The sequence below is a fragment of the Ixodes scapularis genome, unplaced genomic scaffold, assembly GCF_016920785.2.
Source record: "Ixodes scapularis isolate PalLabHiFi unplaced genomic scaffold, ASM1692078v2 PGA_scaffold8__174_contigs__length_109621045, whole genome shotgun sequence".
NCBI classification, from domain to species: domain Eukaryota; kingdom Metazoa; phylum Arthropoda; class Arachnida; order Ixodida; family Ixodidae; genus Ixodes; species Ixodes scapularis.
The window spans coordinates 69,589,669-69,605,318 of record NW_024609883.1 but is presented as its reverse complement, the minus strand read 5'-3'; the positions used below and the strand labels follow the sequence as shown (position 1 = coordinate 69,605,318).

At 48.7% G+C, this 15,650-nt stretch overlaps 1 protein-coding gene across 1 annotated transcript in view; it reads left to right on the top strand.

The window, feature by feature from the left end:
- Nucleotides 1-15,650, top strand: part of LOC8028885 (arylsulfatase B) — an 84,839-nt gene that overhangs the window by 49,796 nt on the left and 19,393 nt on the right.

Below are 15,650 nucleotides of genomic sequence, written 5' to 3'. Positions count from 1 at the left end.
ACGCACATTTGACCTCAGAAATCACGCAAAACCTTCGCTCTTGTGAAATGCAGTTCCAGGGTCACCGCATAGATGGCGCTACAATGCCAGTGTGCTTCCTCATTCTAAAAACATTTAAGAAGTTTTAAGAGATCTCGTCTCTCTCAGTCGTACTCGGTCGCAAGAGTGTGAACGGGCCTTAATCCATCGGTACTGGGAGTTGTGAACGGCTTTCATTTTTTTTTTTTTTTATTTTGGGCACAAGTTCGCCCCATTAAACATTTAGTTTACTTCAGTTTTCGTTGCCTCATCACTTGTCATTCGTGACATTTTGGTGGAGCGGCAGTAGCGGACGGGGTCTGCGACTGGTTGGCCATCATCGTCATTGTTTGCTTGGTCTTGGGTGACAAGGGTTCTAATACCGGGGGTAGGCCAAGGTTCCGGCGACTTGATCGGATCTCGGTCCGGTCTTCGTTGGGTTCTCGGGGGCTTGGGCTCGGAATTGCACTGCGGGACCTCGGAGGGGAGCGCTGCACGGACATTCGGAACCCCGCACCTCCACCAAAATGTCACGAATGAAGAGTTAATAAAACAAAGAATAACTGAGTAAACTAAACGTTTAAGTTGTTGCACACCATTGCAGGGGCGTCGTTGCGATGCGAGGCGTGAAGGAAAACATCTTCGTTGGCCTTGTGCGGAGCCCACTTACCACCGTCGAAGGTTTCATCACGGAGGCAACCAACATCGAACGTGCCCTTCAAGCACGAGCCGCCCACTATCACCGAGCTCCTGGCGTCGCTGCACCCACGCCGTCCAGCTGTGACCTCAGCCCCAGTGTCCCAGGGTTAAACAAAATCATCCGGGGCATCGTCCGTGAAGAACTAAGAAAGCTGGTACCTGTCGCCGAACCTCCAGCTTCGCTCTCGATCGCCGAGATTGTACGAGAGGAGGTTCAGCAAGCGCTCCGGCCAGACGTTCTCGCCGACGCCGCACCGGAGCCACCAGCTTTGACTTACGCCTCAGTCCCTCCTAGTTCTAGCTTATTGCCCGCCGTCCACCAGGGCTACTGCCTTTGACCTCCTCGACGTATCGCTGACCAAAGCGCTGGCGAAGCCTTATCGCGAAGTACTGCTGTTCGGTGACTTCAACAGCCATATCAACTGGTGGGGTACTGATACTCCCATCCCTTCTGATGCGGCTGACGACACTCTTCTGGGCCTGGTGTCGACACTGGGGCTTTCCCAGATCTGCCGCTCCCCCACCTATATCCCATCCTCCAGTTTCCTCGATCTTGTATTCGTGTACCATCCAACTCAAAGCCTTTCCTGCGATGTTTACCCTGGCCTCTCCGGAAGTGACCACCTGGCCATCGAACTCGCATACGCCATGGCGCTTCCCCGCAAGGGCCACTTCGCTCGCGCAGTACGGAAGTTTCACCGGACTGATAGAGAGCACATGGCTAGGTTGTCTCATCTCACCCAATGGTGCATGACGACTATGGGCGACGACTGCCTGGAGAACATGGACCTTTGGTGCGACTATGTGTATGCGATCCAGAAGGAGTGCGTACCCTGTGTTGTTTCTCGCCGGGGACGCTCTCGAGCCCCGTGGATCACAAAAGAACATATCCGCTCTGCTCAGAAGAAGCGGGCACTCTTCAAGCGTGCGGCCCGCCTGCAGTGCGATGAGACACTTTCGCGAGCAAAGGCAATCCAGCGCTCCCTGAAGGCCGACCTAAACGCTGCTGAGACTGCATTTGCTAACACGATTGCTTTCCGAGCGCGGAAGGAACCAAAGGTGTTCTGGTCCTACGTCAGCCAGTCACAGACTACGCGACAGGAGCCGATTTTCACGTCCAATGGCAGGATAGTCTCCTCACCTGGGGAGATTGCCGACATGTTTGGTAGCCAGTTCGCTTCAGCGTTCACACCTGTTTCTACCCCTTCCCTACCTTCCCGCCATGACGCGGACATTAACTTGTCGTCCAACCCTGATACCCTCTCATCTCTCTCTCTCACTTCCTCAGACCTCGAGGAGGCCCTCCGCTGCATCAAACCTTCCTCTTCTACTGGTCCCGACGGTATCCCTCCCACCTTCCTCAAGATGATCCAGCCCTACGTTCTTCCATCCCTTCTGGCTATCTACCAATCTCTTTTGGACAACTCTGTCCTGCCCGATTGTTGGCGACAGGCCCTGGTCACTCCTGTCTTTAAGGGTAGGGGCAAGTCACCGAGCGACCCATCCAGTTACCGTCCAGTTTCCATCACATCTATCCTGTGCCGCACCCTGGAGCGAATCATCAACAGGCATCTTCTCAACCACTTGGAGCGCCTCCAGCTCCTTCCACCATCCCAGCATGGGTTCCGACGTTCTCACTCTTGTGAGACCGCCCTAGCAACTGTGTCTCACTACGTTAGTGACAACATGGACGGCCTCCTTCCCACCGACGTGGTCCAACTGGACTACAGCAGCGCTTTTGACACGCTGGACCACGACTGCCTTAGTAGGAAGTTGTCGGATTGCGGGGTAGGAGGCAGCTTGTTGCATTGGATTGATGCCTTCCTCGCTGATCGCAGTTTTCGCGTAAGGCACAAGGGTGCTGTATCGCATACCTTTCAGCCCCCTCGGGTGTCCCTCAAGGGTCCGTCCTTGGCCCAACACTCTTCAATGTGTATGTTCGTGACATTCCGCAGTCCGACAGGCTCCTCACCATCCAATACGCCGACGACACTACTTTGGCGATGTGCATACGCTCCCCCGATGATCTTGCCGCCATGCAAGCTCACCTGGACAAGTTGGCTGTCTGGTCTGCCACTAACCACCTCCGTGTCAGCCACGACAAGTGTGCCGTGATGCGGTTCAGTTCGGCCAGAAAGGTCCAGGCTCCACACTACACGCTTGGAGGGCTCCTTCTCCCACCGGTACAGGAGCTCAACATCTTGGGTGTATCATTCACGCCCTCACTCGATTTCAGCTGCCATGTGGCTAAGGTGGTGAGCAGGTCTCGCAGGGTACTGGGATTCGCGTCTCGATTTTCACGGCGTTTTGGACGGGAGACCCTGAAAACACTGTACACGGCTCTGGTACTTCCTCGACTGGAGTACTGTTCTTCAATATGGAGCCCTCATCAGATACACCTCACTGAGCGCCTAGAAAGTGTGCCGCGCCGCGCGACTCGAACCTTGGCCCGCCACGACCATTCCTCTGACTACGATGAACGCCTGCGGTCTCTTGGCTGGCACCGCCTGAGCCACCGACGAACAGTGGCGCGTGTCCGACTCGTTGCTGTTGCCGCTGGCCCTTCGCTGGCCGGCTCCTACCTAGCATCAGTTCCCCGTATCTCTAGCCGGACAGGCTGCCCTATCCCTCTCCGCGCCCGCACCCGGCGACACGAAGCTTCGCTGTTCCCCGCCGCGGTGAGCACGTACCTGTCCTTACCTGAGCGCACGCGCCCACCCCTGCCGGGGACTGGGGACGAACTCCGCGACTTCAGCAGGACTGTGTCGCGTGCTCTCCGAGCTCAGTAACTCTGTGTACCTATCATTTCTTCCTCCCTTTCATTTGTATATTCATCATCATCATTTCACCTGTTAACACACAGCCGAGGAGGCAGCCAGCACTTGGCTGTACGGGCTTCTGCCTCTTGGCTGCCTCAGGCACTCGGCTGTGTGGAAGTTGTGCCATTAAACACATTGAACCTTGAACCTTGTTCGTCGTCCGCAGCCTCCTGTCACCCGGCAGTACTCAGCTGTACCCTGAAGAGAGGTCTCTTCGCCGCAGTACGCTCCGCGCCAAGAGCAGCGTGGACCTCGAAAAACGGACGTGTGGCACACGGATGACGGACGTCCGGTGTGCTTCCACTGCGGGGAGGCTGACCACGTTTACCGAAGGTGCCCCTACCGCCAGCTCGGCCTGCGAGGATTCGCACCAAACGACCGTCGACCTCGCTTTGGAGAACGACCAAGGGACATCGAGGAATACCTCCGCCCCCCTCCGTCACCAGCGCCGACAGCACCACGAGGTTCCCGGTTTCCAACCCCCGACGCTTCGCATCGCCTTTCCGTCGGTCGGGATAGGGGGGGACAGAGCCTGTCCCCCCCTATCTCGTCGGGAAAACTAAGTGCGGCAACGCGTGGAGGTCACGTTGCCGAAGACGACCGAAGTAAAGAGCCTCCAAGAAGGTCGGAGGGCCCCACTCTAACGACGCCGCACGTAAAAACGACGGTTCTGCGACGGTAAAGGATAACCTAAACGTCGTTATCGACGGCCCCGACGCGACGGCTCTCGTTGACACAGAAGTACTCCGTCGTGAGTGGGAGGCTCTCCCAACGCCTTCGGAAAGTGACGACGCCATGGGATGGTCCACAAATACGAACTGCCGGTGGGCACCTCATCACACCGGTCGGAAGGTGCACCGCTCCCATCGAGATTCATGGTGAGACATGCCCGGTGAAGTTGGTTGTTGTACGAGACTGTGCAAGAGACGTTATACTCGGCATGAACCTTCTCTGCGAATACGCGGCGCCGTCATCGACCTGGAAGCCATCCAGTTGACACTGCGGAAACCTGTTATGACGTACGTGGGTCAGGAAACAACGTCGGCCGCCTCAACCACAGTGCGTGTACTGTCCGAGCACGTGAACTTTCCACCGCGCTCGAGTGTGCTGGTGCCCGTCGGAACCGAAACAGCGATCTGCGGATACGCCCTGAAGGAAGGTAATGTTCAACTGCTCCTTGGCAGGGGGATGGGTGTCGCCAGAGGCATAACGAAGCTCCAAGATGGACGCATTACTGTCCTTGTAACGAACTTCTGACAAGAGGTTCAGGACGTTACAAAAGGTACCACCGTGGGACACATCGAGGAGCTCCAGGGCACAGCCGCAATCGCCGGAATCTCTGAAGACTCCTCTTCGTCGCAACGCGAGACAGCGTCATCCTCAGAACTTGACATCGACCCGACCGTCCCCCTACCCCACCGACGACAGCTGACTGACCTCCTCGCCGAGTTTAAGGAGTGTTTCGCCACGTCATCAAAGGTGCGCCAGACGACGGTTGCGAAGCATCGAATAGTTACTGATGACAACGCACTTCCTGGTCATCGGCCACCGTACCGAGTTTCCGTGAAAGAAAAAAGTGGAAGCCGTTTACAACTCCCTGTAACGCCGAATTGGAGCGCAGCTCTTGAGGAGGACGAGGGAAGGGTACTGAGGGGAGGGTAGACCCCTCCTCCTCCTCCTTCTTCTCCTCCTCCTCCCCTCATTCCTTAATATGCTCCGAGGGGTCACCTGACCTTGGGAGGAAGGGGTCACGTGACCTCGGGGGGTCACGTGACCTTGGGGGTCACCTTGGGGGGTCACGTGACCTCGAGGTGACCTAGGGAGGGGTCACGTGACCTTGGGGGGTCACGTGACTTTGGGGTGACCTTGGGAGGGGTCACGTGACCACCTCGGGGGTCACGTGACCTTGGGGGGCTCACGTGACCTTGGGATCACCTTGGGGGTCACGTGACCTTGGGGTGACCTTGGTTACGCCGACGGCGACGCCGACGCCGCTCAAGCCGGAAACGGGCGCCTAAGAGCTGCGCTCTAAAAGAAATCATCCAGAAGCAAGTTCAGGAAATGCTTGATGACGACATCGACCAGCCCTGAAACAGTCCGTGGGCTTCCCCAGTAGTCCTGGTGAAGAAAAAAGACGGAACCCTGAGGTTCTGCGTGGACTATCGCCGACTGAACGCAGTAACAAAAAGGATGTCTATCCGCTGCCCAGCATTGACGACACCCTGGATCGGCTGCGCCGCGCCCGATACCCAAGGTTGTCGCTCTTGGCTTCGATGAGCCTGAGCGTGCCGGCTTCGTCGGGCTCAGTGGTGAGACGGGGGCATTAATGAGGGCTCGTCGAGCATCACTTTTGCCGAAGACTGTACCGAAGATGATTCTTGTTACAGAGTATGTTAAGAAAAGTAGAAATCTAATTTGTCTGCCGTGCAAAAACAAAAAAAAAAAAGAAAGGGCGGGGGTATGACGGGCAGCAACAACGCAGTGCCGGACAGACTTTTTGTTGTTGCTATGTTGTGTCTTTTATATTATTGAGGAAAATTGTCAATCTATTTTCGCGTGGTGTCTTTTACTTCCGGTTTTGTCCTTGCCTCACAATATTGATCTATCCATTGTAAGTCGTAAAAAACACGTAAGATGTTTGTTAATGAGTCGTGACAAATACGCAGAAAAATGTGTTCGGTTAGCCGAATTTGTGCGAGGTTCGGAAAGATGCTTAAAGCCCTCACACAAGAACAAGAATTTCGCTTTAATCATCGGCGTTCTCAATTATTTTTTTTTTGCTCTGCATCTTAGGACTGCGGTTGCCCGCGGTGGTTTCAGCGATGCTTTAGATTGGCGACGAGCCCAACTACGTTGTGCATTGTACTTTCGCAACTTTGAAATACGTAATACATTTTCAGTTCAGTATCTCGAACCTTGATATTAAGCTTCGTCTGGTGACAGCCACGTTTCAAATAGCGCAAAAGAATTTGAGAATGTCACACATTTTGGTCAAATAGCTGCGTGGCTGTAGTCATATCAGGCAATACTTTTGGTGACGCTATTAAAAAAGCGTACGCTTTCATTGCTTCAGCAATATTTGTTAGTCGACGCGGGTTGTACTGCAGCAAGGACCGGAATATTTTCCAAAGCGCTGAACTTTTGATTTTATTCAAAAGATTATGAATCATATATAATTTGTCATAATACTTGTGGCAGTTGTTGGATTCCAAAGCAAAAGACGTGGAGATGAAGACAACAAAAAGTAATTAATTTCAGTAGGCATTTCGCGCGGACGTTTTAATCGTCACGAGTTATCTTTCACGCAGCAGGGAAACGCTCGTGTCAAGCAAGCACACGCTCATTGCATTGACGGAAAAGCATGACATAATCGCTTATGCAGGAAAACACGTTTCAGGCGAATGAACCCAAAAGGACGGAAATATTGACATGATGAATTAGTACCCCAACATTTTCGGGAGGCGAACACTCAAGCGAGTTCAGTGCACGACATTTGTACCCTGCTTTCTTTTGCTTTTTGTTCTCAATGTGAAACATTATTGTGTTGCTTTATATGCAAGGAATTGCTTTAGCCAGGTATTCCCACAGTTCTTTCTCCGCATAGTATTCAAATGAGTAACGCATATGTCGTCCTTAGGGTGACGCGCACCTTCACTATCGCTTCAGCATTATTACGTTAAGCAGAAGTGTATAACGTTGAAGTTTAGGCTAGTTGTTATTTCATGGTTAAAAATGAAAAACCGCGGATAGACGGACAGGAACGAGGAAGAGAAGACAACGCTGTGTTCGTTTACCTTCTCGTTCTTCTCTGTGTGTTTGCGCAGTTTTAATCTTTAGCAGTGTATACGGCGAACTAGCACTGATAACGGCAGTAATTAGTGTTCAAAATTTAAATTGTATTTTGGGCGGCCGACCGATGCGCTACAAAAAGCCGTCATAAAGTTTGGGAGGGGTACTTTTTTGCACCATCATGTCGCGAGCGAAACTTCAAAGCATAATATCGCACAATGTAAAATATCTCACTAGAAGCTTCCATCGATCCTGACACCGCCTTTGTTGCCCTGAGTGATGACTCATTTGCGAAAGGTACGGTGATGTACGTGGAAAGATAAAGCTGTTTGTGCGACTGGGGGCTGGTTAAGCAAATGAGTCACTTCATTTTATCGCAGCTGTGCGAAAATTATAGTTGACGCAATCATAAATTTCTATGTCCACCGGCACCAACTTGGCAACAGGAGCCGAAATCCACACGAGCCTTGCTATGCCACAGGGAGAGGAGCGTTAACAGTTTGGAACGCTTCCATCACTCCGACGTCACCGCGCCGCCTCGAAGCGCCATCAGTGCGTTGGCGTCTCGCCGTCTGCGGTGAAGCGATGAGTGAACGCCGAGGCGAGACGGAAGCGAACTCTCCTACTCCTACCCCCTCTGCCCTCCACACTGGTTGACACATTACGGAGGGTGCTGGCAAGGAGGAGTCTGCAAGGACAAACCGCCATCCTCCTTCGTCCGCCCTACACAGGACTCAGCGCGTCGACATGGAGGAGCAGGCGGGCGACACCCAAACCAACCCTAAACCCCGCGCAGTAGTTGCGAGGCGAGAATCTTCTCGCCCACTAAGATGGCCCGTGAGCTCACGTGACCAACCCAGCCAAGATAATGCCATCCCTCACCGCGACTCATCATGACAAAGGTCCTCAGACTCACGTCACCACGCAGACTAATGTAATCACCGGACTCATATCCACCCTAAGACTCACGTCTTGATTCAGGCTAATGCTCATGAGTCTCAAAACTCACGATCCCACTCAAGAGATCTCAGAACTCACGCTCATGAGTACTTCACTTAGAGCTCTAGCTCACACTCACTCATGAGTCCTGAGAACTCACGCTCACACTACGCTCATCAATTTTCAGAACTCACACTCAAACTCATGAGTTCTCAGGACTGTAACTCACACGCAAGAGTTCTCAGAACTCACGATCACGCTCACAATCAAACTCACGCTCATGAGTTCGTAGGACTCACACTCACACTCATGAGTTTCCAGAACTCACTATCACACTCGCACCCAGAATTTTTCGAGACTCGCGGCCTCACTCACGATCAGCTCAAATCTGGTGGTGAGCGTGAGTGATTGTGAGTGATCGCACTCATGAGTGAGAATGCCGAGCTATGGTCACAGCTGGCTTGAGCCAGCGCTTGATGCTCTTGAAGCTGTTCCAGCTGCAGAATCGTACTCAAATCGCAGCACGCGTCTATAAAGTATTCCGAGCATAAGTAAGCATGTTCCAAGTGGCACTAGTCCTCTCGGCACACAGTTCGCGCAAAAGCGCCTTGACGTAGGTGGCCTCCATTGCTGCCGGGGAGCGAATTGATTTTCTTCCACGAAAACAAGGGTGTAGAAGAAGCTCTTCCCGGCACTGTTCCTACAATCTACCGCGGAGCACAGGTTGCTACCCATTGCAAAGACTCTTTCAACCTTGAAGCTGTGGAAAAATAATCTCGATCACTGGCGCCTAGAGAGCCACTTCACGACTGCCCGAGTCGCTCGTCCGCCTGCCCGCCGGTGATGTACGCGAGTAGGGAGAAGTAGGGATTTTTCATTGCTGCCAGCAGAGAGTCGCCTCCTTGAACCCTCGCGGCCGGCGTAACTTAAAAATTCAATAACAAATTTAAGGAAAAATTGAATTTTATAATATATTTTGGCTATCATTTGAGAAAGAGTTAGTGATGCGGTCTGCCAATTTCCAGCCAAATCGAAAACTACCAATAAAAAAATCGGCGGAGTTCCCATTTCATGCCCTATGTGCGCGAACCGATTGAGGTGTGAGTTCGACCAGATTTGACTTATTCAAAGTTTTATTGGAAAGTTCGAGAAAATTAGACTAGGGCTGAACTGTTATCCGCATGCGCGAAGGGCTGCCTCAGTTGGCTTTGGATTGGATGGTGATGACCAAATATACCTAGTCAAACATTCTAATTTTGTTAAGGGAAGAACTTTATTGGTTGTTTCGGTAATATGGCAAGAATGAATTATGTTATTAACTTTCAGATCATTCGAAATATGTTCCGTTGATTGTAACTATTTATAAAATAAAACAAGCTATTCCGTAAAACATTTTCCCTAAAGCTAGACATGCTTGTATCAGAATCTAACCACACTGTCCACAGAATCGAACCTTGTAGAACCTGGTTTAATGTTCGAAGGTTTGTCGAACCAGTCGAACCTAGAGGTTCGACGTAAAAATCTGATTCGACGAAAGTTCGTGACATTCTTTGTTGCACAATATAATTAGGAGAAGCTCCGCCTCCAAACCCTGTTAAAAAATGGCGCTAATATATAAAAATGCAAATTTTTCTAGCGTCACAAAATCGGACAGTGAGAAACGTGCGCTTCTAATTGCGCCTCCAGCTCGTTGAGCGCCCTTCCGTGGCGGAAACGGGAAGCGCTCTAGTGAGGGTCCCCCGGTTCTCCCGCTCAGCCGGCACGGCGGAACTGCTCGCGATCATGGTTCGTGAAATGTCATTTCCGAATGCAAACAACACTCTTCACTGCCCCAATGTAGCGCTGCAGCCGGTACGGGAGCTACCTTACTCGAGAGTTTTGGTATTGCGTATAGAAGCAAACGCAAGCGCTGTGAATTTGCGCTAGAGTTCCGTGCCTCACGTTGCGCATGCGCGTCATCGCCATACGCCAATCCATATGACTGCAATTTTGGGCTCCGCGCACGCGCACTGTGGAACACGCAACGTTAACGTGAACACAGTGCTTGCGTTTCGCTCGTATACGCGATACTAAAACTCTTCTACTGTTTCACCGGTTTTTAACGCCAACTAAAGACGTGCTGCAGTGAATAGACGTTCAAGTGTGTAGGCTGAAATTGGTAAAATGATTACCTGTGAAGATTAGAGCGGCTAAATGTTCTGAGAAAATTAATAAAAAAAAAAAAGCTATTTTTTTTTTTTTTTTTAGTGACGGGGATGGGGAAGGTCACTTGGTTTTGCGGCGACTTTGGAAGTTCTTCCGATTGTCAAAAGTTGCGAATTTGATAGCACCCTATGGTGCACCCACAATTAATGCAATTTTACGTGGATTTCTCAGACTGGCTAGAATGTTTTCACAGATTTTCGACTATTTTTATTTTATAAATTTCTTAATTAAAATTGCTGCAAGCGGCACTGGTGATGATAATTTGCACACTTTTGATTGCCATACTTGTCCGAGCGTTTGAGATTAGATCATAAGCAACGAATTATATGAGAGCTGAATAAGTATGTATTAAAATATCTTGATTTTATTATTATTATAATTATTAATACAAATTTCGGCAATGTATGCCCCCAATAAACGCCATGATCACAAAAGTACGCCATTTAAGCACAATACTCCTTCCAGAAATGTCTTGCTTTGTTCTCTTTTTAGCACATAAAAATCTGCCATCGTAATCAAGATAGACAAACAGTCAAACACGACATGTAATATATAGTCCGATATACGTTGCTTTAAAAAGCATGCACACTTCTGATGTCTGACTCGAATTCCGTTTTTGGGTTCTTGTAGTGATAACCGCGTTTCTTATTTTATACGTTTTGTGAACATAATCTGAAGTCCTCACCCGTGATAATATTTTTGTAAATTTAGATTGATTCTTTTACTCTTGTGCTAGGAATAATTTTAAATGGATACTGAACCGAAAAGTGGATTTCGCGAAATAAGGCCGTAGAAGTGTTGAGCGGGGCGCTACGAACTCCAAAACATCACTCATACATTGATATTTCAAACGCATGGCCGTACTTTTTGAAAAGAAGGGCGCGATCCAGCGAGTTTTTTGACGTCGTTGTCTCTTGGACAATTTGAGAATGAGAGGAAGCGGCCTCGCTTCTCTTCGCCTTCTTTCGGTTCACCAGCTCGACGGGACGTAGCAAAGACGAGAGGGAATGAAAATCGTGATGTCGTCAGCCTCGTTGACCGTGTTCAATCGCACACTTCTTTTCCAAAAATATGGCGATCCGTTAGAGGTATCGCGGTATGATTGATGTGTTTCGGTTTTGCAGCGTCCCGCCTATCCGTCCAGCCTTGTTTTGTGAGCTCAAAGTTTTGGTTCAGTATTCCTTTAAGCAATTATTCATCTAAACACATAAAAACTCATTAAAAAGCCCTGAGTTATTCATTTTTTTACATGACAATTATCTGAGCGAGAAAAGGCCGCAAGAAAATGCTAATATCAGCACTTGATTTTTCAACAAACATAATGTTCTATGTTACTTCTAAGGTATATGAAAGACCCTGTTTTTAAAGGAACATTGAACTCTTCGAAATATTTTGAAGTGACTGGATCGGACACGTATGTCACAAGATAAAGTTTTCGTGAACAACTTCGTTAGCTCAATGATTATGTTGTGAGATGTATCATGAGATATCAAAGAATCTGAGAGTAAAACTTACCCCGTGAAATTAAATCAACAATAAAGGTTAGTTTCGGTTTCGTTCCAGGATTAAAACGTGCCTCCTGACGTACATGTTACCCTAAACACCGTTTTTGTTTTCAGGATAAAGAGGTGAACTGCGCTCATAACAACCTAGCTTTCTCGTATAAGCAGGAGTCATTTGTGTCGCTCAATGAAGCCAGCACACTAGACAGGCTCAGCAACCGCCATATTGGAAAACGAGTGGCGCCACCTATAGTGAATTAGAGTCGCGAATAACCACATGCATTTGCGTGGAAATAGCAAACATGACGTAGGTGTACCAGCGCAGAACAACGGAGACTAGGGAATGGAGCGAACACCACAGGACATATTTTTTCAGCTTTCTGTGTTGTTCGTTCCTCTCCTAAGCCTTCCTTGTTTTGCTCCATTGCATTTACATTATGTTTGGCTTTCACCAACTATACTCCGCGACAACTTTTCTTGGCAATGCAGTGGAAGGTACAGGCCCGCGTCCCCTCTCCCATTTTGAGTGTACGCAGGCTCTCCTCCTCTCCCCGGAAATGGGGGAGGAGGAAAGCCTGCGTACACTCAAAATGGGAGAGGGGACGCGGGACGTACCTTCCACTGCATTGCCAAGAAAAGTTGTCGCCGAGTATAGCACAGCTCACAATTTTATTATTTTATTCTACTTAGCAGTATTTTACCTGTGCAGGGCTATAGTTCTCCACTTACTTCAGTGTGGACGAAGCCTCTTTTGCATATCTTAGGTTGCAACAAACCAGTGGCGTAGACTTTCCATTTTCCCGGGGGAGGGAAGGGGGGGGGGGCAGGCTCAGAAGTTCTCCGGAAAGGGGGGGGGGGGGGGGGGGAGCTTTTCTGCGCAATTTTTTTTTACACCGGCAATTATCAGTAGTTTATTTTAGGGGGTACATTTTACAGCGTATGTATATCGTCTTGTGTCCGTCGCTGTGTGCGTTATTTCGTTTCCATGCCACTACTAGAAGCTCGTTACATGGCACGTAAACAGCGTCTCGGTAAGGATCATGGCCCGGAAGGGAGGGGGGGGGGGGGGGAGGCTCAGCCTTCCCTCCGGATGTCAACAGGGGGGGCATGAGCCTCGATGCCCCCCCCTCCCCCCCCATAGTCTACGCCTATGCAACAAACTATAGCGACAAGAAGGTGCGAATGGCTCTTCCAGCATCTAGTGCGAACTCTGATGTTTGTGTACAAACGCTGCCGTACAACAAAGCAACGATGTTTCTTCTTCTTTTTATTATATAGAATGCGATGACCCCCAAGTAGCGGGGTTGATATGTATGCTTGGGTGTCAAACTATAATGAAAATAGATGTGGGGAACAAGTGTTGGAGCTAGAAACGTGTGGAACTTTTGACGAATAGAAGTACTAAGACATTTTTAAGTTCTTGTTATTGAGAATGTCCCGTGTTGGATGTCTGGTACTACTTTAGACCGTTTATTATAAAACGGCTGGTTAGCATTCAAATAAAACAAATTACTGGATAAACCAAAAACAAAACACATTTTTTTAGAAACGTGCAGTCAGTGACCAAAACGGTAAAAGCTAAAAACGTAAAAAAACCGAAAGGAAACCGATATTAAGAGGAAACTATAACCGTAACTATAACCGAAGCGTTAAATTTTTCAGTTTGAGTCCCAGCGTAATTCAACGCTTCAAGTGAAAAAATAATAACGTCCCACAAGCAGCCCGTCTTTTTTACTATGGTTCCTGAAGTGAATAAGAATAACATGTCACTGTCATAAAAGTTAAATCATGGCTATGCTCTTACCATAAAGTATTCATTGCGGTACCTAAAATCATCGAATGCGCATTTCATTGGCACGTATATTGTAAAATGTATTTCAGGGAATATATTTCACGATATGTATATTTACGCAAGATACTATTGTACTTTTTAATTGCAATGAAAATTTTAAGACCAGTCTTTTTATAGAAACACTCAGCGACAATCACAATCTTATGTTATTGACATACTTTGTTTACATTCAGAACCGTGATGCGTCATGGCAAGAAAGTGATAAAAATGCTCAGCCTAGTATACACCTTCCCTCATACTCAGGTAGAAGCGGGCATGAAACAGCACGTAACTGAGGGAAAGCATTCTCCTGCACGGCTAAATTTGACCAGTGCGTCTAATGTCCGTGACAAAGTACCGTCCGTCCGTGACAAAGTACCGTCCAATTCACTTTGCAAATAGCCAACATTTTTGCATATCGGTGATATTTTTTTTAAAAAAAGAACGTACGAAGTAGTATACGACACGCTACCTGGCATAAAAGCTGCTTAGTGGCTTTCTGCCGGTCTGAGCGTGTGACCAAGATGTCGTTTTAATTTCACCACTAGCCCCTGTGTCCTTGTTTTCGTCCGTCTCACAGACATTTTTTTTTTTTTTTTAAGTAATTGATGTGTAGGGAAAACATATTTGCTTAAATCGGCTTCCAACTCAAAATTCCATTTAACGCTGTCAATCTCCGGTAATTGTGCCTGTACGGGATAAAATGTGGGAAAACATTTGTGAAAAATCTTTCAGCAATGGACCTTTTCCGAGAAGCGTTCTGCGCACGCGCGAGCGCCCAATGCCAAGCGGTGGAAGTCGGCACGAAAAATCTAGTAAATTCGGAATGAGGCTGTAGATCGACGAGTAGAACACGTAATTGCGGCAGATAAATAATTGTGTTACACAAAAAAAGAAAGTGGACGGAAAGAAAAACACGACGTTTGGTTGGACGCTAGGGATTTCCCTCTTTAAAGTCGCGTTGGGCACGCGACGCAGCTCGGAGAGCGAAGCAACTGGTAGCGTAGCTCCCAATATCGATTGGTAGCGCAGGTAGGTCACTTCCTCGATTTTTAGTTCGTGCAGCCACCGCCGGTGCCGTCGGTATTTGGAAAAGGTCCATTGTGTGCATCCACTTACGAAAAATGCACTCCCTAATAAGGTGGTCGTCTCTTTTTTTAAATTGCCAAATCTCAGCTCAGTAATTAAATAAACGTGTATCCTTATCACAGTTTGTCTGAACGAAGTTCACATCATTGCTTGCGACACGCAGGGGAGGAGGCTATTTGAGAATATGTCTGCTGTAGAGCCGGTCTGCGGAAACATCTTTTATTGTTCGCTGTTTGGCCCTCTTAATCAAAGGGTAACGGGGTTGGTAAAAACGGACTATGGGCTCACATCATAAATCAGAAGGCAAATGCACAAAATCTATAATTCTTCAAAAGAATTCAAAACACGATGACTAACCACAAAAATAAAGACATGGCGATGAAATAATATTCCTAATATCGGTCACATTTGGGCCTGAGCATGAGCTAGAAACTTCGAAAAATACTGTCTCAGGCTTCTCATGTTTTATTCGGTTTTACCTGCGCGGCTATCTGGGCCCTCCCTTTACAGCTCTGTGCTTCACCAGGGATGCGCCATAACATTCATTAGTCTGCCGTATTATCGTGAGACTGCTCCACACTCTAAGAAATGCCTGCGCGTCTACTTACCCGCAAAGCACTCAAACATCCAATCTCTGCGACCTACGAAATCAGCTTAGCGAATATGAGGAGGAACATCTGTTTAGACCTCAAAATTAAGTCTGCGCTGTGGCATTACGCAATGCAAGCATGGCGCTTTGCAGTGCGTAAGGCCACAGCG